The sequence below is a fragment of the Camelus dromedarius genome, chromosome 9, assembly GCF_036321535.1.
Source record: "Camelus dromedarius isolate mCamDro1 chromosome 9, mCamDro1.pat, whole genome shotgun sequence".
Classification (NCBI taxonomy): domain Eukaryota; kingdom Metazoa; phylum Chordata; class Mammalia; order Artiodactyla; family Camelidae; genus Camelus; species Camelus dromedarius.
This window is the reverse complement of record NC_087444.1, coordinates 46174579-46199656: the sequence shown is the minus strand read 5'-3', so window position 1 is coordinate 46199656 and position 25078 is coordinate 46174579.

The following is a 25078-nucleotide window of genomic DNA, read 5'->3' as shown; positions in this document are numbered from 1 at the left end:
ATAAATACTGAAATAAAGCACGTTAAGGATATTCGACCCATGGCAAATACAGGGTAGGCTTTCAAAAGTCAGTTCCCTTTCCCCAGATCACCATCTCCCCTTTCTCTAGATATCCCAGCCGTATCTCCCAAATTTCAGTCACTGAAGCACTGTGGTTCTGGCTTCTGTCCATTTGCCAGCACCTGCTCCCTTCCTTCTCCATCATGCTCTGTGTCCTAGGAGGCTGACTGCTGAGGACTGAGTCTCCCGGCCTCTCCCTTGACCTTGACTTCTGGTTGGGTTGGGCTGATAGAAGGCATCAGCAGGATGTTGGAAGATGGAAGCAGAGAGAGGTCAGGGTATTTATTTCCCTGCTTCCCAGTGGGCTAACTGTCTCCCACCTCCATAGTCCAAGGTCTCACTTGACTCTGGGAAAACCTTCCCTTCTATCACACTCAGTCCTCTGAGGCCACTGGCTGCCTGCAGTTCCTAGTTCTGGGTGCTCACCAACTTTCCTTGGTCCCCCTAACCCTGTTCAAGTCTCTGTAGCTAGTCATTTCATTAACCTCTTTCCAGCTAAAATTCTTTCAGCATGCCATTTATGCTTCTAAGAACAACCTTCTTGGTTTTGCCTTACCCAAGGACTACTTTATTAATATTTACTGAACATTTTCCTTAAAATCAATTACACTATTCTATGTTGAAATTATTTTAGACACTCGATCCCCATCGTAAATGAAAAACCATGTCAATTTACCCTAGATCAAATACAACCATAAAAAAAGTCAGGGCAAACATTTCAACATCATTAAACTCTAGCCAGCCACTATTGCCTCCACAGCCCTGAGCTCAAGTCTTCCCCCATTTTTGCTAAAAATGGAGACGAACAAGAGTTTAAAAGGTGTCAAGGACATCCCTCTACCAAACTGAGATGTTCTGATTGATGCCACTTGAAGGATCATGAGAGGACTGTCAAAGGAATGACTTGCTCATGGTGTGAATCTTGTGTCCCAGCTTTTGGATAACCCTGCCCCACAGGAACCAGTAGCAAGTACCCACTGACACACAGTTTATAACTTCAAATTCTGTCTTTGAGATGATACGAGAAGATACTAGATGCTACTAGAAGATACTAGAAGATGATACTAGCATAAGGAAACGTACTATCCATTCACACAACTGCATGAAATAACTAGCCCTCTCTCTACAGCAACAGCAACAGTGCTGACAGCACAACAAAGACACGGGCTCCCGGGAGAAGTTGATCTTTCTCTGCTCATACTCTTCACAATGCAAACCGGACAGACAGGAACAAGCGGTAGGCTGAGTGTCAATGTCACGTGTACCTGTGTGTTCCTGGGAGGCTGGAGCTCTGTGAGGAAGTTAAACTTTACCCAGGCAAACAGTTTAAGGTGGGCACACAGTGACACTTCTTATTGGCTGGTGTGAAGGATGCAAACACGCCAACACGTTCCTTTTTCACAGTCTGATAGCCAAGAACTATTAATTCCACAACGTCAGCAGGAACTGCGTTCATCAGATACACACGTTCCTGCGCGGCGTTCCAGCTAGGTTGAAAACACTTGTTTAAAGCATGTCCAAGGGCTTTCTTTTGTTATAGTCATCCAACCCTGGTGCTCCTGCTGTGTTTTATTAGGCAAATATAAAATTAACAACATAGCAATAATTATTTCCTAGACTGCTTCCAACACAAATTTCCAATCTGAGGTCAGATGTATTGCCTAATAAAATTTTTACAGCTGCAGTCAAATTGTGGTAGTTAAGTCCTGGAAAATACAATTCTTAATTCGCCGGAATTAGTTTTAAGTCTTGACTCATCCTATAAAGACGAATGTGTATTACTGCAGTTTATACAGAATGTTCAAACAGTAATATCCAATATAATAGCTTGCATAATTTCAGCTAATTCTGTTAGAGGTATTTGACCTACTTATACTTTCACTGAACCATACATCATGGCTTTAAGATCACTGAGTCTGATCTTTCTAAATTGCCCTTTCCCGAACTGCGTAAGTATTGCTTAATGTTATGCAGCTAAACATGGAATCATGTCAAAGAGGAAAGAATAATTAGAATATCCACGAAGCAGGATTCTATTTATGCTCCTATTGCTACCAGTCAATTGTTGCCTCAAGACCTAGGCCTTAATCTCAGACTCTGAGCTACTGTTCTGAACTGCAAAATTCACACATGTGGACCTGCAGAATTCAAAACATTTCATCTGCTCAGGTTTCCCGAAACCGTAACATATAATTAAAAATTTAAATAGTAAAATAATATTAAATTAAGGAAGATACTGATAGCAGATACAGCACCTTCTCTGTACTATGCTCTGAGTGTTTTAGCTATATTAACTTTTTAACCCTTACAACAATCTTAGAAGACATGAGTTTTTATTAGTATGCCCATTTTACAGATGAGAAAACAGAGGCATCGAGCTAGTTAGGAATTTATCACACACAACAAAGTTGCACAAGTGGCAGAGCTGGGATTCAAGCACAGGAAATCTGGCTCTAGTGTCTGTGCTTCTGACCACTTTGTAGTATCGTGTAAGATAAAGTAACACACCTGAAACAAACAATCCATATTCATCATAGAGGCTAGGTCCCTCTTCTTTTTAACTATGTAGTAAAGACAGCAGAGGGGGAAAGGGACACACATGAAACATTTAGGGATATGAAAGAGAAGGAGGAGAACAGTGCATTAGTTTCTTGTTTATGATTTACCTCCTCTACACATTGCTTTGTAAGTGTCTAAGCCATGCTGTTGCATCAACAAGGATCTAGGAAAGTCCCCAAGGATAAATCCTGCAGACTTCTGGAAGAGGCCATCTTCTGCAAAAGCAATGCAGACTGACTCTAGGTGAGAGCCATGCAAGTTCAGTCATGCTTTCTTTGGCCTCTAGAAAGAATCTGTTTCTGTGCCAGAGTCTTGGCACCTGGCCACAGAGTGGAAGAGAGGGCCAAACTTTTGTGCCCTGACAGACCTGAGTGAATTCCTGTTTGGCCGCTCCCTAGCTATGTGGGCTGAAGCAAAGCACTGAATGCATCTGTCCCTTCATGCCCACCATTTGTAAATGGGGCTACATCTGTTTCCTGCCCAGACTGTTGCACCCTACTTTTGATGCGCCGATTTCTCTGTTACTTAGGGTTCTTGGGTTGCAAGCCACAGAGAACAGCACTGACTGACCTAAGCAAAGTGAATTAGTTGGAGAAACGTGGAGTAGCCATATCATGAAACGAAAAGCCAAAGGATCAGCTGGAGAAAGACAAGGACTAGAGCCACTCCAGGCTACAGAGTCACCTAGAAGAGATAAAGCAGATAGAGTACGCCAAGCCCACGGTCCTTTGAAGGCACTCAGTACAGCCACATTCTTTCCCCTTCTATCCTGGGCTCCTATTCACCAAATTCTTCATCCATTCCAACACAGACTGTGCTCCTAGTCTACGCAACGCACGCAACGACCGGGATAAAGAATGTGAGAGGGAATAACTCAGCCCCTGCCAAAAAGTCAGCAATGCCCTCACCCACACTATTATTTTATGTTGTTGAGAAATACCCAAATGAATCATTCATCTCTGAAATAAATGGCTCATGTCAAAACATTTACTAATGCAGACAGAGCTGACTGAAATAAATGACTGAATAACCCATTGTTTGAAAATCTACAAGGGTAATATATATTACAATCAGATAAATCAAAATCACAAAAGATTTTCTGCTGCTTTTCAAACTGCTTGCCAGAAGTTGGTCAAATGACAGTAAGAAGGATAATCAGTTTAACAAGGGGTTGCCGGTTACCTCTGGGGAGTGAAACTGCGGAGGGGGGCGTGCGGCAGAGGAGGGAGTGGGGGACAGGGAGCAAAAGCACTTTTCACTTTAGGATCTCCTGGAGTGCTCGCATTTTTAGACTAAACGTATGTGCTTATTTTATGATAAATAACTAGTTTTAAGTAAAAATACGCTCATCAGGGCATACTTGGTTGATTTAAAAAACCCAGGTCGAGCCAGTGTAGGCAGAAAGCGAGGACTGAGTGACTCCGGACTGAAGGGAAGGGAGGGCATGGAGGCAGAACCGGCCCCAATCTTTTCTGTCTGTCTCCATCACTCCCTCTCTTCTCCACGCTGATTCTCCTGTGCCCGACGCTTAACAGCTAGAACTTCTGCTGCAGGCTGTTTCCAGCCTCACATCCTCACAGCTTTGCGACTGGGGAGGAAAATTGCTTTTTTCTCTAGTTTCAACTGGCAAATCCCTAGGGGAGGTCCCGACGGGCCTGGCTAAGGGCTGCCGGCCATCTTGGCCTGGGGTTGAAGGAGGCTGATGGGCTCAGCTGGGGTGAGGTGCTCAGGCTTCCACCAACTGGTGAGGCAGAGAGGAGGCCCCCTGTGGCTCTCATGCACTCACAGACAGGTGGTAACACCCGTCCAAGTCACTGGGGGTCACTGGGCGCTGGGCAGCCCTCCCAGTCTGTGTCCACCCCTGAAATCTCTGCCCTGGCTCTCTGGACCCTGGTCCTTGTATTTCTCTCCCCTAAAACCCCTGGCTCAGAGGAGATTTTAGAAACCAGATCCTCAATCTCGGGCAAGCATTCTTATGAAAAAGAACTTGGGTGTCTGAGTCTTCCATGCTAAGTCACAAAGTACACATTGCGTTATTATTCTTGCTTCCCTTCTAAATCCCATGAGATAAAGGGCAGGACTGTAGCCCCTTGGTTTCTTCTCATCTTTGCATCCCCTTGGCACTCATCCCATAAATGTGAATTGAGCACCTGTTGTGTGCCAGGTGCTACTGAGCACCTACTGTATGCCAGGTACCAGGGGCTTAGAGCCATGGGTGGAATGCATACCTCACACACACACGCACACATACATATACACACACACATCTTCAACAACTTCAGATTGTGATAAGGGCTCTGAAGAACCTTAAAGCAAGGTGAGCGGATGAAGAGTCCCAGGTGTGGGGGTGGTTAGAGAGTACAGTCAAGGAAGTGACAGCTGAGTGGAGACCTAAATGGAGGAGACGGTGTTTTCTGGACCGATTCAGCAGCACACCCAAAGGCTTTCAGCGGAGGTGAGACTGACCTGTCTGAGAGGCAGCGAGGAGGGCACCCCGCCTGGGGCAGAGGCGGGCAGGGGGCGATGGAGGGAAATGAAGAGGAAGAGGCTGCAGCCCAGGCCTCTATTATGAAAGCTATTCTACACATTGTGAGCAGCCCTGGAGTGGTCTGACGCGGGACTGACATGATCTGATTTATTGTTCTCGAGTGCCTGGTTGGTGGTAGGCTCTCAATAAATATTTGGTAACAATTAAAAAAAAAAAAAACTCAGATCAAAAAAAATTTAATAGTCTCCTTGGCAGGGGAGGGCCCGTGCTACTAATAATGAAAACACATTGACATTTGCCCGGTGCTTTATAGTTTACAAGCTCTTTCACCCCGAAGGTCTCATGTGAGCTCTCATTTAGACACAGGTATATGGCCACACGACACCAGGGCCGGGGCGCGGCAGGGACCAGTCTGCTGCTCTGCCCGCAGGTGACTCTCACAGATGTCACAGGCCAGCACCGGCTCAGGGCTCGGAAGATGCCACTGGTACCCCCACTCCTAAGTGTGCTCTCCCAAACTCAATGGGGGACAGTCCCACCCTCATCTTCTCGGAACCATCCTGAAGGCTTAGCTCTGCAAGCCGGAGGCCCAGGGAAACCAGACCATGAGACGATTACGTCTGCTCTGGGAGACTGACTTTTTTCTCTCTCTCTTCTACTCAAACATGACGGTTTCCTCGGTGGTTAAAAAAGAAAAGTTATTTAACCTGCCCCTCAGGCCTGGGATGAAGGCCATTAGAAACAATGGCAGTGGGGCGCCCCTGAAGGAGACCCTGATTTAAAGAGCTGGTGTCAAGGCCCTCAGTTACATCACGGGGCCGCTCTCTGGAGCAGGGCTGGACTGTCACTGCCCCCAGACTCATGGCGCCTCAGGCCACGGCCTCAGAAATCACCATGTCCTCTGGGTTTCTTAGCCTCAGTTGAAGCCATCTTTCCTGTGCTAGTCCCCCGGCCACATGGGAGAGGTGGACTCTTAACCCTTCCTCTCGGGAGCACTGAGAATGAGGGCGGGAGAGGGGAGAGAGGAAAGGGGATAGATACCCCAGGCCCCCTTCCATAATCCAGGTAGGTCAGGGTGCTGGTCCCACATCTTCTACTAATAATCATCGTGACCTTGGGCAAAGGACAGACCAGCTGCCCAGTGGGGCAATGCCACGTTTGAAGTTCAAAGGCAGTGGGAAAAGACTGAGGCAGTTGGAGCTCAGCCCTCTTGAAAGGTGGGATGGGAGCCCCAGGATTCCAAGTGATGCTCTTAGAGGCTGCCCTGGCCTCAGATGCTGGCCTTTCCCACTGACTTGCCCTTTCTACCCTGGCAATTCACGTTAGACATGGGGCTTAAAATGTCCTTAGTCTCGGTGTATTTTTAAACATTTCATCGTGCCACTTTCCAATTGTTTGATCTTATGACAAGAGTCATAAGATAGGGCCTTTAGAATTTGCGAAATGAATGCCACTGTTAATGGGCTGCCGTGTAATCATCAGCAAAATCCATGTGTTCATTCTGGACTCCAAAATACAGTCATAATAGAAAGAAAGTAAATCTACATTTTTTCTGTTGTCAATCATGTTTATTAAATTGAGAAAAAAAAGTCTTCTCTCCCAGGCAGTATGAAAAGTGGAGGGAAAATGAAATTTACTCTCTGTTGGAGAACTGGGCTAAAAATGTCATTAACAGATGCAATTATGCATTCTGATGCAAAGTGCTTCAAGCTGACAGTCAGCAAACTTACAGTGCAGCTCCCAGACCACAGGCTGCAAATTCTCTAACAACTTTATTCATACACGCTGGCCTACAGTTCAATCCTGCTTCCTTTGAGTATCTCCTGCAAATAAAAGGCCCCATTCTTTGGCTTTCCCTGGCTTTATTCTGAGTGAAAACACCACTTTCTGCCCACGTTGTGTTAAAATAACAGATTTGTGTTCATTCCTGTAGGTTTCTGATGGGAGGACGGAGGCACACTATCTTCACTGCGGATGGCCGGCTGCCTTTTTGAGGAGGAGGATGGAGAGAAAGGGTCTCCAACAGGGAACCTTTGTCCTGGGATGCAAATGAGCCTCTACAAACAGCGCAGACAATGCCAGCCTCGTCCCAGCCTCGAACCCATCCATCTGCAGCTATTTTGTTAACCCGATGGTTCGTACATTCTTTCTCTCACACAGAATACTTGATGTTGACAGCTGCGAATTTTAAATGACCATTCTGTGTATGTTTTTCTAATTTTGTGTATTTGGATTGTCTCTCCATATTGGGGGGTTGGAAGCCAAGCACCTAACGACATTCTTTCCTTTAAAGATTTCATGCTTTTCCAAAGTCTTCGAGATTCTGATTGCTAAACAAAGTAGGAATTCAGTGTGCTCCCCAGCAGCCTTTGGAAGGACCCAGGAGTGGGAGTGCAGAAGCACTTTTGAAATGCACAAGGCTGCGGGAGATTGCAAGGCAGAGTGGCCTGGAGGCAGGACTCCGGAGTGTCATGCCACTGAGACACAATCTGTTGGCCCCTGGAAGCCAACTCCTCCTTCATGACTGCCCTTGCTTATCTGTAAAATGGGCCAAAAGAACATTCCCAAAAGGCTGAAAATAAAGGCATCCTATATCCAGGCCATCAACCCAGTTTTATTTCCCCTTTCCAGCTCCAATTACATTGTGCTGGCAGCCAAACTTTCTTCTTAGATAGAATGCAAAGCCATGGATATGTTTATAAGCATGAAAGAAAATAAAAAGAGCTTCCAGACCGAGGCCTGCATTCTAAGACATGAGAGCTGCTGCATGATTGTTAAAATTTATCTATTTATACTTTTGCCTCTTTGATAAGAGGCTGTTTACAATAAAAACACATAGGATAGAAACACTCTGGATAAGAAAAAATGAGCCTGCAAACAGGGCAATCATAAGGCTCATTATGTTTGTTACCACTGAACTTTGAGATCTGACTCAGAGCTTCCTGGCAGCAAGAGTGAACAGGGAATGATGATCAATGACAAAGACTCGCTTCACTTGAGCTGATAGGTCTTCAGAAGGGAGAAAGATTTCCAGGCACTTCATTGTAAAATAAACTTTACACTCAAGGTTCTTTATAAGGTGGCAATGAAATGAGAAGTTAAATGTCAACTTGAAAGCAGATGTAGTTGCTAAATTCACAGAGCTGGAGTGAAAAAGTAAGGCAACTGGGCTCCTGTCTAGTACCCACTCCAGTTGCCTGGTGGTTCACAGAGCCTCTTGTGAGAAGAATTCAAGGCCATATCAAGACTGAGCAGAGAAGAGGGCAGACGACTGACCACTTGTGTGCTGTAGAACTCCTCACCCTGGACTAAATGAATCTGGCAGAAATGAGCAGGATTCTGGTGTCCAACTTGATCCGAAGATAGAACTCTGGGGCTTGGAGGGGTATCTGGCTATCACGATCCTCAGATCTCCTTGAATAACACTGTTCTCGGCTGGGCCCTCCAGAGGGGCTAGAAGGCTGACTGGAGTTTCTATTAGTGCTTAGAAGACAGAGGAAGCAGGTGGTGGTGTTGACTGCTTAAACTGTAGATGCCCACCTGTAATCATATCTAGATTCAAGGCCATAAAACCACCAGATGGGCCTGGACCAGGTGCTATTTTCTTCTTAATTGCAAAAGATTTTATTTCTGCAGGACTTCAGGGAACTTTCACTTTCTCTCACTTTTCTGTATTGTTTGAACTTATTATAACACATATTACCTTTACAGTCAGAAAAGAGTAGATCAATCATTTTAAATTACCCATTTTTCTTCCTTTCCTTTTTTCTTTTTCTTTCTTTCTTTTTTTTTACAGCAGTTACAGACATTTATTTTATAATAAGGAAACTACACAACTGCTGGCGATGGCCAGATGGGCCCGACGCTCCAGCGCCATCCATTTTCAGGGCTAGCTGATGTGGCAGGTGAGTTGTTACACGCTCCCTAGCGGATTCCGGCTTCCATGGCCATGGTCCTGCTTCTTTTCTTTTCCTTTTTTGGCTTCAAGTTATACCGCATTCAGTAAGGGCTATCCTTACAAACGGACGAACGGACCTCATCTGAGTAGATTCCAAATATCTGGATCGGTTTAGCTTAGCCCACTCTTGGAGAAGAGTAGATGATAAGAAAAGAAATTTGGAGCATCTGTGGTCGCTACAGACGGTGCACGGCTCCAAAAGAGCCACCCAGACACACCCAGGCACTAGGATCTCCACGTGAACAGGACAGTGGTCAACGCAGGACCCCGAAGGCCCTCTGGCTCCCCATCATTGAGTGAACAATTAAAAATATTTGAAAAACGTTTCACTGGACTTCATAATAATTAAGGCAGGAAGTATAAGAAGGAAATAGCCAAGAACAAAAACTGTTCAAAACTGGAAGGGGTTGTGCCGAAGACGGAAAGCCCAGGTAACTCAGCTGACTTCAGAGGTGCCACCTGCCACCTCCCTGGGATCCGTGCACGTGGATGCCGGCGGTTCTTCTAGTCCCGAGATTCTGCTTTTCTGAAAGTGTCTGAACACATTCTCAGAATACTCTGTAGCGGGAGTGAATTTTCAGAGCTGTTTTCTGGTTAGCCTTCAATTAACCAGAAAATCAGATTAATTGTGCATGAACGTCTATTTCCAGGACGCAATCTGACCCAAGGAGTATGCAAATCTGGGAAAAAATAAGTCATGTTGAAACGCGGCTCTCTTGTATTTGCTTTAGAGCGTGGAAGAATGGCAAAACAAGACAGTGAGGGCCCAGGGCCAAAGAAAATGCTATATTTAGATGCGAAGGGCTTTGTTTGGCCCTGATGCCAGTGCAGACACAGACAGTCAGGAACAAGGGGGCTATTCAATCAACCCACCTGACACGCTGCTGTCGCCGGCCCGTGTGTTCCACAGGCACCAAGCTCAAAAACCGTCCTGAAAAAGGCTGTCGACGGAGAAGAGGTAACAGCTGCTCTGTGGCAATTAACCAGCAGTTTCTGTTGTTGAAGGAGATTATTTTGGATGGCGTAAAGAGATTCAAATAAAAATGTCAACGTGCCCATTATGGATGAAAGTTTGGAAAAACTTAAGTGGCCCTGAATTAATCACTGTTTGACAGGAAGGCGCGTAAACGAGTGCTAAAAATCCCCCACAAATCTATTTTCCAGCCTTTTTGGTAATTGTAAAGAAGCTCGTTGGGGGTGGGGAGGGCATTTCTTGGTTGCAGCCTTAATTCATCTTGGAGTGAAGATTTAATGACAAAGTTACAAGCCCTTAAAGCAGCATTTATTGAGGGGCTAATGAGAGTTCCTAAGAACTGTGGAAGGGAAAAAAAAAAAAGCAGCCACCAACACAAGAGGCCTTTGAAACTACCGAAGAGAGGGGAGTTCATTAGGCATTTTTTTTCTTCCCTTTTCTCAACAATGAATATTTCTGCTGCCAAACCTTCAGGAATAGGGTTGGTTTCCTTTCAAGTAACTGATGCAGATTTTGCTTCTGCGTCGAGCCCAGACAACCTCTCCAGCGAGAAGCAGGAAATCACACGGTCAAAGGAAAACTGTGCATTCCTTCCTCCCTGGCTGGGTCGGCCCCTCACAAACACTGGATTTATGCTGCCCTTGCCAAACCACCTCCGATTTCCATGCCCTCCCATGGCTAAGATAACGAACGCGGCCTGCGACCTCCAAGAGCTGCGCTTATTTAAAACTCTGGCTCCGCTGTAACAAAACCGGCTGCTGTCACCCCAAATCGAGCAAATGAGCCCCTGTCCCTCAGCATAAAGGGGAACAGAGTTACTGAGCCTCCCCCATGGAGATGGCCCCATTCACCCTTGCCCTCTCTTGTCATCTCCCCCCCAACCCCCAGAATCTTCTAGACCCTCTTGCCTCCACTCCTTCTGTCTCGGGGAGCACAGGAAGGAATAGCTGGAGCCAGTCTGTTCCAAACGGATCAAGTTTTCTTAAGGTTTTTTTTGTTTTGTTTTGTTTTTTTGTTTTTTTTTTAAAGAAAAAGTAGAGGTGGAAAGGAACGCTGCGAAGAAAATGGAAATTGGCAAAGTGCTTTCACTTCACGTCGTCTTCTGGTCAGCGCTGATGCAATGCTCTTTTGTAAACGTAAATACAAGCGCACAGCTATGGGAAGTGTGGAAGGAAGGCGGGAAGCCGGAAACTCCCAAATATAAAACAGTATGGTGACTTGAGGCTCGGGTCAGAGAGAAGCATTTTGGGGGGAGCTGTTATCCCCAAGGAATCTCAGAATTGATCTACAACGTGCAATTAAACTGACACGCAGAAAACATGCATATTTAGAAAATACTCTCTCTGTGGCTTATGCTTAGAGAAAACATTCCATTACTCTCAGGTTAGAAAAGAAAGGCTTTTCAATAAAAGTGCCTCCATTGGAGAATACACTGATTACAATGCTATTTTCCACAGCTGCATTAATCCGAGATCTGGGAGATGTTTCCTGTTTGTACAATCTGTGCCCCCCGCCCCCCACCCCAGCCTGCGAAGGTTTATGCCCGTGGCACGATACCAGTGTTTTGTAGCCAGATTGCTAATTCTGAAAGAACTGCCTGCTTGACATCACCTGGGGAAGGACTCAGACTAATTCATCCCTCATTGGGGCATGTGCTTGTTTCTGAGAGCATCTCTTTAAACAGTCACATCCTGAAGGCTACATATCTTACGTTTTCCCTCCTAAGGTTGACAAAATTCAATTGGCATAGTTTAAATGGATATTTTTCAATAGCATCTAAGCAGTCTTCAGTTCCAAGGGTAAAGCTAGAATGGGGGCTGTCGCCTAAAGTTACAAGGGAGAAAACACACTTCGCTGTTTTCATCTAAGGGCAACTAATAATAAGAATATTAACAGTAATTATATATAAATGTTATTATCACAGTGGCTTTCACTTATGTACCAAATAATGGGGTAACACTTTATATCCATTTTCTCAGTTAAACTAGGAAACATATTTTCAAGACATGTGCTATGATCTTTGTGGTACAGATGAGAATTCAAGAGCTCAGAGAGGTTAATGTGCCAAGTTCACACAGCAAGTACAGGGAGGAGGCCAAATTCAAACCAGAGCTGGCCTAAATCCAAAGCTTTGTTCTTAATCACTACGCTGGTCTGCCCCTCACACTGCGACCTGCACTTATGCTTGGCTGGCTTTGTAGCTACCTTTTCTTCTTCTGGTCTCTCTGCCCCACACAAGCCCCTGTGCTCCACAAGGGAGGCAGTGCTGCCTAATGATCAAGGGCACATGGGCTGGAGTCAGACGGCCTGGGTTTGAAATTGGACCCTGTCAACTGGGTGATGCTGCGCAAATTTCCTAGCCCGCGTCTTCATCTATAGAACGGGAATATTAAACATGTCTAAGGGGATAACGTATTTAAATGCAGGATAGTTTCTGGCATATAAGAATCACTCAGTTAATGTCAGGGAAGGCAGGAAGGAAAGGAGGGAGGGAGACAGAAGAGAAGGAAAGAAGAAAAGGTGAGAGGGAGGAAGGAAGAGAAGAAAAAGAAGAGAAAGGAAAGAAAGAAAGGGAGGAAGAAAGAAATGAAAGAGATAAAACAAGAGAAAGAAAAGAAGAAGAGAGAAATGAAAGAGGAAAACCAAAGGAAGCAGTGTTCCGTGGAGAGTCGCTGTTATCCACAGAGGATGCTGGAGCAGAGGGGAGAGCACCCCAGGGCCTCAGACAACCCCACTGGGCAGCCCCAGGGCCTCTCTCACCTTCAGTGACTCTACTTTCGGTGTTGGCGCTCTTCTCGGGCAGGCTCACCTCCCTGTAAGCTCCCAGACGGTGCCATCAGCTTCCCAGGCTCCCAGGCTCCCAGCCTCCCCGTCCTGCAGCGGTGAAGCCATCTTGCCCCAGCATTCTCCGTGCTGATCCGGTCACATGACCATCCCTGAGCCAATCACCGAGGCCTAAGGCTTCCCAGGGCTGACTGGCTCTCTCTCAACCCGTGCTCTGCCCCTGCTTAGGAATGGGGTACCACAGACTGAACGTGGAGGAGGGAATAATTCCCTAGATGGAAACTGGGTGCAACTGCCAGGAAGAGAATGAATGTAGGAGCAGCGAGGTGATGTCAATAACCACAAACAAAACTTGCCGGCCGGGTGCACATCCTCATCTTGATATTGCTTGTTTTAATTTAGTTGGTGTGGGTAAGAACTAGTGTTCTAGGACTGACTGCTTGGGTTTGAATCTTGGCTCCATAATCTCCTAGCTGTATGACCCTTGCAGGTTAATCCACCTCTCTCTGCTTTGATTTCTTCATTTGGAAATGTGGTTAATGATATTACCTTTCTCATGCATTGTTAAGCGTCACATGTGTACACGTCAAGTGCTCATCATAAGAGCACAGACTAAGCACCCAACAAATGTTAACCATTCAACATTCGACAGTTATTTATATCTGCCAGACTCTATTTTAGGCACATGGGAGACATCGGTGAACAAAACAGAAGAACAACAACAAAATCCCTGACTTGCTGGAGCAGATATCCTAGTGTGGACAAAACGATAAATAATAAGCAGGGAGACGATCGTATGGAATTTAGGTCAAAACAGTATGAGAAAAAAGAAAGGTCAGGATGAAGAAGAGCAGCAGTGTGAAGGGACAGGATCGTCAGGGTCAGACTCACTAAAGTGGTGACATGTAAGCCGAGACCTGGAGGGACTGAACGAGTGAGCCAACACGGTGGTCCACGGCATCACTCCAAGCACTGGGGCCAGGCAGCACCAAGCCCTAATGTCAGAGAACACCTGGCATTTCTGAGGAGCAGCAAAGGGATGAGTGTGGCTGCAGAAAACAAGGGCGGGCAAGAATGATGGCAGGTGATGTCAGTGGGGTAAGTGAGAGCCAGATCAGGAAGGGCGGGGGTGCCCTGGGAAGACTTTGGATTTTACTAGGACATGGGAGCCACTGGCAGGTTTTGAGAATAAGGGAGACCTGCTGTGACTGACCTTATGCCAGGATGATGGAGGCTGCTGTGCTGAAAACAGAATAGCTCTTGCTATCATCATTATGACGACGATTCCATTTCAGTTCACCAGCTGAAGAGGCAAGTACACGGCAGCGCTGTCTGGGGAATACTCCCAGAGCAGACGCTCTGAGCGGGGCTGTCTCGCTCTCACCTGAAGGATGAGATGTACGTCCGGTGCGCTTTTGGTGCATTTTCTCTTCTGGGGACTCCAAGGAAATGGGACCAAGAGATCTGCAGATTCTTGATGTTTCAGGGCCCAGTTGATATTTGTTAATTACTCCTCTGAAGGGACTCCCTCCGTTCAGGCAAAACATCTGTCAGGAATACCACTGGTGTCTGGGAAAGCATGGTCTCCTGAATCAACAGCCATAATGAGAGCTTGTTGAAGATTTAAATGGCTTCTGATTTCAGCCTGATAATTCCACTCTAACACGGTGGGCTGGTGGTACTGGCACTCAGCTTGTTGAGCATATCTTATGCCGTCAGATCATAGGAACTGGCCGACGCAGCCTGAAAGATAAGTCCAAGGAAGCAGATGGACTGTCTTTGGTGATTTTCGGCAGGGAATGGACCAGAGTGCCAGAGGGGTGGGGCCCAATGGAAGGTAGATTCTATGACAGGTTCCTTTAAGAGACTTGTGTGCAATCTCCTAGTAATCTCACGCCGTCTGTGGTAAGGTTTGGGCTTTCTTTGCAGAGATGAGAAGAGAATGTCACCTCTCATGAACACCCACTTAGACATGTAGGACAGAATGACTGTAACACATAGACGATTGGCAGAGAGTTCAGTCCACCTCGTGTTTGGGATGGGAGATCTGTGGAGACCATTCAGAGGAGAAAGATGCCTGTTTAATAGTGCTTTGTATTCCCAGTTTCTTACAAGCCATTAAAGAGCCTCATTTGCAATCTGTCTAAAATCTTCTGAGATGCACTGATGCTAATATCATCTATTAATGCTAATAAATCCCCTATGTTTGTTTTTCTACCTTTGGGTCTTTTAAAACCTTTTAATTAAGTATACCACTTATACAGAAATGTGCACAAATTATATTGTACAGTTAGGTGAATTTTCACAAAGTGAACACCTGGTGTAACCAATATCCAGAGCAAAAAACCTCCAATGGAAACCACTGTTCTGACATTGAACGCTAAAGAGTAGGTTGGGCTGGGGGGCGCTTTTGTTTGTTAATTTTCTTCTTTTTTTTTTCAGACTTGATGTTTTTATTGAAGTAGAGTTGATTTACAATGTTGTTTTAGCTTCTGGTATACGGCATAGTGATTCAGTTATATATGTATTCTTTTTCATAATAGGTTATTACAAGCTGTTAAATATAGTTCCCCATGCTCTACAGTAGGACCTTGTTGTTTATCTATTCTGTACATAGTAGTTTTTACCTGCTACCCCAAACTTCTAATTTATCTCTCTTTGTATATAGTAGCAAGTTTCAGTTGTACAGTAGAGTGATTCACAATTTTTAAAGGTTATACTTCATTTGTAGTTATTATAAAATACTGGCTGTATTTCCTGTGTTGTGGAGTATATCCTTGTAGTTTACTTTATACAAAAGTTTGGGCCCCTTACTCCCCCACACCTATCTTGCCCCTCCCTCCCTTCCCTCTCCTCACTGGTAACCACTGGTTTGTTCTCTTTATCTGTGGGTCTGCTTCTTTTTTGTTATATTCACTAGTTTGGTGCGTTTTTTAGGTTTCACTTGTAAGTGATATCATACAGTATTTGTCTTTCCCTGTCTGACTCATTCCACTTAGCATGATGCCCTCCAAGTCCATCCACGTTGCTGCAAATGGCAAAATTTTGTTCTTTATTGTGGTTGCGCTCTACCACACCCTCCCCCATCCCTTCTCCACACAGAAGCCAGAGTGACCTTTAAAAACGTAAATCACATCATACTTTATTTGCTCAAAACACTCCAATGGCTCCCATTTCACTAGGAATAAAATTAATGCCATGGCCAACAAGACCCTACATGACTCACCTCCTGCCCAGATCCCCAGTCACATCTTGTGCCATGTCCCTTTTCCACTCCACTGCAGCCAGCCCACGCCAGGCACACTCCTGCCTCAGGACTTGGCCCTGGCTGTTCTAGCTTCCTGAAAGGCTTTTCTTCCACGTGTATGATGCTTCACACCTATCTTCATCCAAGCCTTTGCTCACATGGCATCTCCTGAGAGGGATCTACCCTAACCACTCCGTCAAAAAGAGAACCATCACCACTGTTAATCTCTAGTGCCTTGCTTTATTTTTCTTCATTTTATTTCTGACATTATTTTATATACTTACTTGTATGACTGCTCTCTCTCTTCCCTACCACTCCTTGAGGCTAAGGACTTTGTCTCCTGATCCACAAGGTTCAGCATAACATAGTAGATCCTCAATAAATATTTATTGGATGGATGGATAGGCATATGAATGAATGGACGAGTGGAGGATGGAAAGATGGGTGGATGGATGAAGGATGGATGGAGGATGGATGAATGGATGAATGAATGAATGAAAGAATGACACCTTTCTTTCACAGTGAAGAAATTTGTTATCAGTTCCTAAAATTAGGCTGCTCATGGACTACCTTCATGATTTATAACATATCTATACACTTACCTCACTACAATTACTTAATGGCTTTCTTTAAATGGGCATACTTTTATTTAAAAGAAAAAAACTTTATGCAGTACAATAAATGGGAAAAAAGGGCAAATATGAAAAGTGGACAAAAAGCAAGCAAAGCAATGTCATTAAATTCCAGACAGGCTGTGTTGCCTACTGAAGAGCTGAAGCTGAGGCTACTGATCTTTGCTAAGGGGCAGGTTAGCAAGGGCTGGGGAGGTGTTAAGAGATGTACTAGCACCCAACTGAGACTTCCTTCCAGATGTAGGTAGCGGGATTAAAGAGGCCAGAAAGGGGGTCAATATCTGTGAAGTCTCTGTTACCTAGTGCTCCGCCGAAGGTCTTTCCACCTCCCTTCACTGGAGTGTTTCCTACCCTCGGAAACACCAACACACGGAATGCTTACTGACACCATAGCTATCCTGTTTCTTCAACATCTTTTTTAACTAAAGGTTTATATTAACTTGTTTCCTGTTGCTTGGTTTCTTTCTTCTAAGAGGTAGGAGGAAACAAGAAAACGCGGCAGCTACCTTACAGTTCTAAGGGTGTAACTGATCTTACAGTCTAAGGAGAAAGAAAAAAGGATTCAGGCCTGTAGACCAGAAAGTCGGGACTCAGCCACCCAGACGTTCCCCTACACGCTCACACTTGACAGCACAGACAAAACACCCGGATTATTGACCATTTCTTCTTTTCATCCCCGTGATCTGAGCTCCTGGAGCCGAAACCCAATTAAAAACAAGGCCAGGCTAACAGCAAGTGGGCCGCACTGGCCCAGGGGAGCGTGAGCTCAGAGAACTGGCAAGACTTTGCCTTCCAGACCACGGTTCTTCCTTCATCGGTTAGCTTTCAGCACATGCCCTGGTTTCCATGTAAGATGATAAGGCTCCTGTGTTCTTTCACTTGGGGACTAAAGACTCCTGAATACTTAGATGAAGAAATCAGGTCCTAGTGATGACAAAATATTTACACTTTGATTTCAGCTTGTCCATGAAATTGGGGATAAGGAACGTTTCCATCGGAGAGAGGGGAAAATCAAAGACAGCAGGACCACAGTGGCACTGACTAGAGGATTTTCCTGCCTGCCTCCTCGCCCCCACTTTCCTTATCTTTTCCCCTGGATAATTTTTGGAAATCCTCAACTTCCCAGTGTGAAAACAACAGCATTGTGTTGGGGGGGTGTGTGTGTGTATCAGTGTGTGTGTGTGTGGACGGGGGAAGCCAGTTGGTACAACAGCCTTCTAAAATAGTAGAATCACAACACTCATCTCAAGGTACTTTTCCCCACCCCTACTCATCTTTTCAGTCCATGTCATTATAATATATTGTGATTATACAAAGGGATTTCCAATTTGACTTGTTATTTGTCAGTGTCTGCAAAAGATGGGTTTGTTTTATTTCAAAAGAACATTGTTTTGGAACCACCCTCCATTGTTTAAATTTTACAACACACAGTATTTTTAAAAGACTTAACAAATGCTAAGAAGAATATTCATGGAAGCATCTGGGCTCTGGTGGGAGAACTTACAGTCAGGCATTATAAGAATTTACTATTTGTCAACATTAGCGAAACATGTACTAGAAGCCACTGTAGTCCAAAGTACTCACACACATTAGCGTATGTCTTTCCAAAGCCCAATGATAAGTGTGTTATGGTTTTCATTTTGCAAGTAGGAAACCGAGTCACGCCATTAATAAGTCGTAGAACCAGAATTCCAATCCAGGTAGTCTAGTCCCCGAGCCTGTGACTTTCCCAGTTTCAGCCCTGCAGATCTTGTGTCCTGGGCACCCTCTCAGGCCAGGCAAACTGGGACAGTTGGTCACCCTGCCTGAAACACGAACCACTGTACTTGACTTCCTCCTGTATACAACTTCTTAGACTTAGAACAGTCATATTCTTGCAATTTCCAACACCACTGTCCAACTCAATAAACATTTTCAACCCTCAACTATGATCAAAGCTCTCTGCCAAGCGCAGTAGGGATCTGGAAATGAATAAAGATGTAAACTCTACTTTTTAGGCCACTCGTAAGTAACCTAAGGGGAAGAAAATACATGTTATTTCATCAAAAAATCATGTGGTATCTTCCGGCTTTGTATCTGTACGAACACCAGATTTCTGTGTTAATGTGTGTCTAACACAGATACTGACTTTCAGCTGGCAGTACAATTATTTACTATGACAGGACAACATCTTTGTGAGAACAGTGTGGGGCTGGGGTGCTTGGAGCTGCTCATCCATGCAAAGAATTCTTGTCAAATATTCTAATGAGAAGAAAAACATGGCAGTTGAGATGAAAATCCAAAGTGACCTTGAGCTTAGAAACACACTGCCGAACACCTTGTGGTTTTTTAAGGTCTTTTGCGATGACGATGATGATTTGTTTACAGAGTTCCTCTCTGGATGAGAGTGAGAAGGAGAAACAGGTTTAGAGATTACCTTACAGAAAGCATCTTTGTCCCAACATTAAACCTTCATTCTAGTGGACACTGGATACACAGCAGCCAAAGCCCTTCTCTCCTTGGAAGAAGTCCCATGGGCTATGTCGTTGCAGGAAGCCATGCTGGCCTCGTCGCTCCCTGGCAAGCAGGGGGCATGCCCACCCCAAGTTCCCACACAGGACTTTGAATCCTGCATGAATGCCACAAAGACTAAGGCACAGGACTTCCCTTACAGCAGTGATGTTCAGAATCAGTGACAGTGGACTCCCTATAAGATCTCATAAAAGACAGTGGAGGCATCCTCTGTACTGTCTGGGTTTCTGAATCTTTTTCCGTCCTAGCTCTCTTGGACTCGCTGATGTTCACCAAGCCTGCATTAGTGAGCCCGTGCCAGTGGTGAAAATGCTGAAGCACTTCTGTCCCCATCAGTAAATAGACATGGCTTCAAGCTTCCCAAATCCATCTGCCTGCTGCCCTGGCTGAGGCACCTCCCTGGGAACCTGCCCAGCTTTCCCCCGTCATCCAGGAACCTACGGGTTAACTCTCAGAACAGCAGGAGGCCACCAGACACTTGTTCCAGCTCCCTTCTGATTGGACGGTGCCAGCCCCTATTGGTTACTATTTTGAATATCAATTCTATGCACTCCAATAAACTTTGACTAAATTCCTCTTCCACCTCTGTGTTTGCAGCCCCAAGCCCTCACTGATACAGGCACTTACACACACTTAATTTTGTGCAGCCTGCGTCCAAGGAAAGAAGATCTGTTTTTTGGAAGGCATGGAAAAATGAGTTACAGAAACGTATCTTCCAGGAGGGAATTATGTGAGAGTACTATACGTTGGCATGAAAATGTTAAGAAACTAAACTGACTTGGTAAAAACTAACATGGATTTAATGCTATGGGTACGCACAGGTCTTTCACAAACTGCATCTCATTACAAAACACTTCACTATCGCTTCTACATTTGAGATACCAGTTAAGGCATGCGTGTTTTATATTGTCTAAGTTTACGGTAAGGAGTGACTTACATCACACAGTCAGGATAGGACAGAGCAGGGGTTACCAGCTGGGCCTCCTGATCTCACACACTTCCTTGTCTCTATGTTTCTCATTGCTTCTCCAGGTGGGCTGTTCTCCGTGGCTGACAAATATAGAAGTCCTCTGCCTGCCAAGATCAGAAATTCCACTACTTCTCTTCCCTCTTCGGATTAAGGTATAGTTTCTAGAACATGTTTTTCAAGCTATGTTTAAACCACATTAATCTAGAATACTTCATCAGGGATTACTTTTAAAAGTATTTTTTAAATTTCTTTAAAAATTAGCTAGCTGTTACCTGAGATAGCAGAGCACTGAGGGACTAGGAACCTCAAAAGGGCCACAGGGCCTTTGCACTTGCTGTTTCCTCTGAAAAATGGTTCATAAACTCTGATAAAGTTCAGTGGAATTTTATTGTTTTGATTTTTCTTTTCCCACTTACCACCCTCAGCAACACCAGCTCTCTGGCATGGTGGAAGGAAGTGGAATAAGGATCTGGGGAAAATGTCAGAGAGAGAGTACAGGCTGAAAAATTCTCCCCTGGTGATTTGGGTATACAACCCTTTCCACTGAAAAATTGTTCAGTCAATAGAACATTCTTACAGGGGTTTTTGGTCAATGCCAAAAAGTTAGTTTCCGGGGATGGACCAAACTTAAGCATAATTATGGAAATGAATTTCATTTAATCCAGGTAAAGAAGGTAGGTGTGGGGGGGGGGAGCAAATCACCTAATTTGAAGCAAACCCAATTAAGCCTTTAGAAGTCTGAAACCATGAAAATATTATGGTGTTCCTTTGACCTACTATACAGATGTCAAAAACTTACAAAAACCACAAAATACAAACCTACACAAAACACGTTTTATACAAAACACATAAGCCAATATAAAAAATAGCTCATTGGAAGATTTTCTTAATGCAAAATTCTGGCTAAGCTCATCATCATTCTCTGGTGCCCCCAAGCACATGCGTTGTTGGTCTCTCAAGTTCTCTGGCATTTACCAGGTCCTAGACCACATCTATGAACAGTGTGGTCCCGTTCATAAATGTTCAGCTGAGGACATAGCTTCTGCTTCCTCAGTTTCACAAGATTCACAGTGGTTACCTGCCTCCTGCAGTCAGGTAAGACCATGGCAGTGCTTGCTACACAGTAAAGGGTTCTACAATGTAGGTTGTTATTAATTCTGAGCTGTCAGTGAGAAATTGATTGCAGGGATATATACTCAGTGCTCCCGAGAGCCGGAAAAAGTCTCTGACTCTGAAAACACGCTGATGCCCATGGAGCAATAAGGTGGGGGGAACTGTTAGAGATTTTTATGATGTTTTCAAATGGGGTCACCTGTAGCCTTGACATTGGTTGATGAGGTTAGGAAAATGGCATTTTCAGTCTCAAAGAGTGTATAAGACAGGAACTCAGTTAGCAGTTACTAGATGATACCCATGAAATGACAGGGACGGGAAATGAAGTTCTAACCTAATAGGGAGACTAAAAGGACCCTTAGGGTGATGGTGAAGAAAGATAGCAGTAAGCCAGTCTAGAGAATAGCCAATCCAGACTGAGCAGGAGAATGCAGTAGTGCTGGAGTCCAGTGGGATGTCTCCTAGAAGAATCCCAACTGATCAAATGACAGATGTGCTTGAAAATGCTGAGGAGGGGGTCACAGTTTTGATAGCCTACAGGTGAATTACTGAGAGGTACATAGAAAACAAGGCTATTAGCAACTCCAGGGAAAACAAAAAGTTATACAAGAAGGAAATGTAACCACAATACAATCAATGTGTCAGCCGTGGGTTATGTTGACATGATCATCATAAGGTAAATGCTGAACATTGAACTCAATACAAATTGTGACGTAACTCTATTGGGAGGAAGGTGGCTGGGAGTGGGGCTGTGTTTCCAGGCATGTGCGTGCTGGGGGCAGCGGTGGGGAATGCACTGAGAGCCAGAGCTTCACATTCTATAGTAGGAAGTTAACAGACAATACCTCGATTTAAAAATAAAATAAAAGCTATACAAACAGATGATTTAGAAATAAGGATAAATGTACCCAGAGATACATCAAAGAAATGAGTCACTTCTAGAGAATGGGATTGGAGTGGGTGGTTAGGGAACTTGGGGAGGCAAGGGGGAGCATTACTGAATTCTTTTCAGAACATGTATAACTTTGGGGGAAAGTTTTTAATTCCAAAAGCAAAGAGGGGACTGTGCGCCAAGATGACAACAGACAGGACAGAGGCTGGTACTCCTGAGCCATAGACAAAGAGGAATTAAAGCAGAAAGTCCAGTGGAGGGATTAAGAGCCGCCAGCCCTCAATCTTGACTCTGTCTTCGCCTGAGAATTAATAGGTTACAATGAACATCTCTACCTGGGAATGGCCTGGCTGACGCGCAGGGTCGGCACTCCACAAACACTGACAACAGCAATAATGAAGCTGCCAATCCCAGGGGCACACTGGGGACACATCTGCCACCACTGGCTTTGGGAACTGTCAGCTCTCTTAAATGCAGATTGCCAGGCCCAGGGAGGCTGTCACTTGTGCTCCCCAGCACAGCCTCGTTGGTTACTATAACTGCTTATGTCCACAAATAAGATCCCAGTATATCCAAAGCAGATTTCCTTTTTTATGAAAAAGGTGCTCCTCTGAGTTATGATAAAACTCTGAGAAAGCCCACATAATGGTCAGGAAATGGATTCTTAATCTGGGGTCTAGGGAAACAAGTCTTGATGGGTTCTATGACCTCCCTGAGAATCTATGCCAACTTGCATATTCACGCAGATGTGCATTTATTTTTGTGCGGGCTCAGTACTTAGCTGTGAAAAGGAATGGCATTTGTGACTCGAAGTACTAGACAAAAATTACGAGATACCAGGCCAGGATACAGTGATGTCGCCATTTTCAGGCATCTCAACTACAGAGATGATGGGGAAAGAGGAAGCACTGCATGGGTCCCTAGGCTTCCGGTTAATTCCTAACATTGTTATTTCAGGTTTCTGCATCTTGCAGGAGGGGGCCCAAGAAACAGTGATGTCAGCTTAACGCAGCAGGAAAGGCGTAGGGCATCACAGAGAGCTGAGCAATGCTTCACTCTCCACCTGGACCCTGGGGTTTAGAACACACTCCACCTCACCCCCACCCCCACTACTAGGGTGCCCGGTGACCGTTCAACAGCCTGGGAAGGAGGCAGCCTCTCAGAGCTCCTTTTGGGGGGTATGGGTGGAGGTTGAGATTCTTCAAGTACAGGAGGCTGTAAGGGGCACCATGTGGCTATTTGTAGTGAGGACCTCACTGCCAGGATCACACAGAAGTGGTGAAGAGGCATGAAGTCAGAGCCACCCCAACTCTGGTCCCATTTGTTCCATTGTAGCAGACTCACCAGGCAAGTGGTTTAACATCTGAAGTCTCAGTTGCTGTTAAAGGGGAATTATTTTACCCAATTTGTCAGGTTTTTCTGAGGACTATACAATGAATGATGTTAAAGCGTTCCATGTCGGGGAAATCGTTAGCATTCAATAAATGCCAAAGAGGGGGTGGAGAAAAGGGAACCCTCCTACACTGTTGGTGGGAGTGTCATTTGGTGCAGCCATTATGGAAAACAGTATGGAGCATCCTCAAAAACTTAAAAATAGAGCTACCACATGATCCAGCAATCCCACTCCTAGGCATATATTCAAAGGAAACTCTAATTTGAAAAGATGCATGCACTGCAATGTTCATAGCAACACTGTTTACAATAGTCAAGGCATGGAAGCAACCTAAATGTCCATCGACAGACAGCTGGATAAAGAAGTTGTGGTATATATACAATGAAATACAACTCAGTCATAAAAAAGAATAAAATAATGCCATTTGCAGCAACCTGCATGGACTCGGAGATTATCATACTAAGTGAAGTAAGCCAGAAAGAGAAACAAAAATATCATATGATATCACTCATGTGGAATCTAAAAAAAGAAGAAGAAGAAGAAGAAAGGACACAAATGAACTTATTTACAAAACAGAGATAGACTCACAGACATAGAAAACAATCTTATGGTTACCAGGGGGGAAAGGGGATGGGAAGGGATAAACTGGGAGTTCAGGATTTGTAGATACTAACTACTATATACAAAATAGATAAACAACAAAGTCCTACTGTATAGCGTAGGGAACTATATTCAACACTTTGCAATGACCTATAATGAAAAATAATATGAAAAGGAATATACATATATATGTATATATGTATATATAAATGAATCACTATGCTGTAACCAGAAATTAACACAACATTGTAAATCACTAAATACAATAAAAAACAGATAGTAGTTAGTATTACTTTTCTTTAAATGTGTATGTAAATATCAGAATTTTACCCTTTATTTTAAGGAGAAAATAATTTAACATTAAATATGTTTTTCATCCTAATAGCACTATATCTACATAACTCGTGATTGCCTTTCTTATTTTTAGTGCAATGGTTCTCAGCTGGAGGAGAGGGATGAGTTCTGTCCCCCAGGGGACATTTGGTACTGTCTTGAGATATTTCTGGTCATCTCACCTGGGGGGAATGCTACTGGCATCTAGTGGGTGCTGCTAAACATCTACAAGGCCCAGTACAGCACTGCCACCCTCCCCCCAAAAAGAATTATTCTTCCCCAAATGTCAATAGTACTGAGCTTGAAAAAGCCTGCTCTCACATGAAATACGAAACTTAAATTGGAAAAATGTATTCCAAGGACCGTATTGGGCACTACTCTGTTCTTGGAAGAGACAGTGCCTTGATTTTGAGAGCAGTGTTTCCCGCTGCCCAGCCAGTCAGTTTGTATTCTGATGAACATCAGTGAGAATGAAGACCAGCATCACCGCACTGGTGCAGGCAGGCGGAGGCTTTCCGACTCTGGTGGGCACCTCACCAGACGGGCAAAACAGTCAGCTACTGTT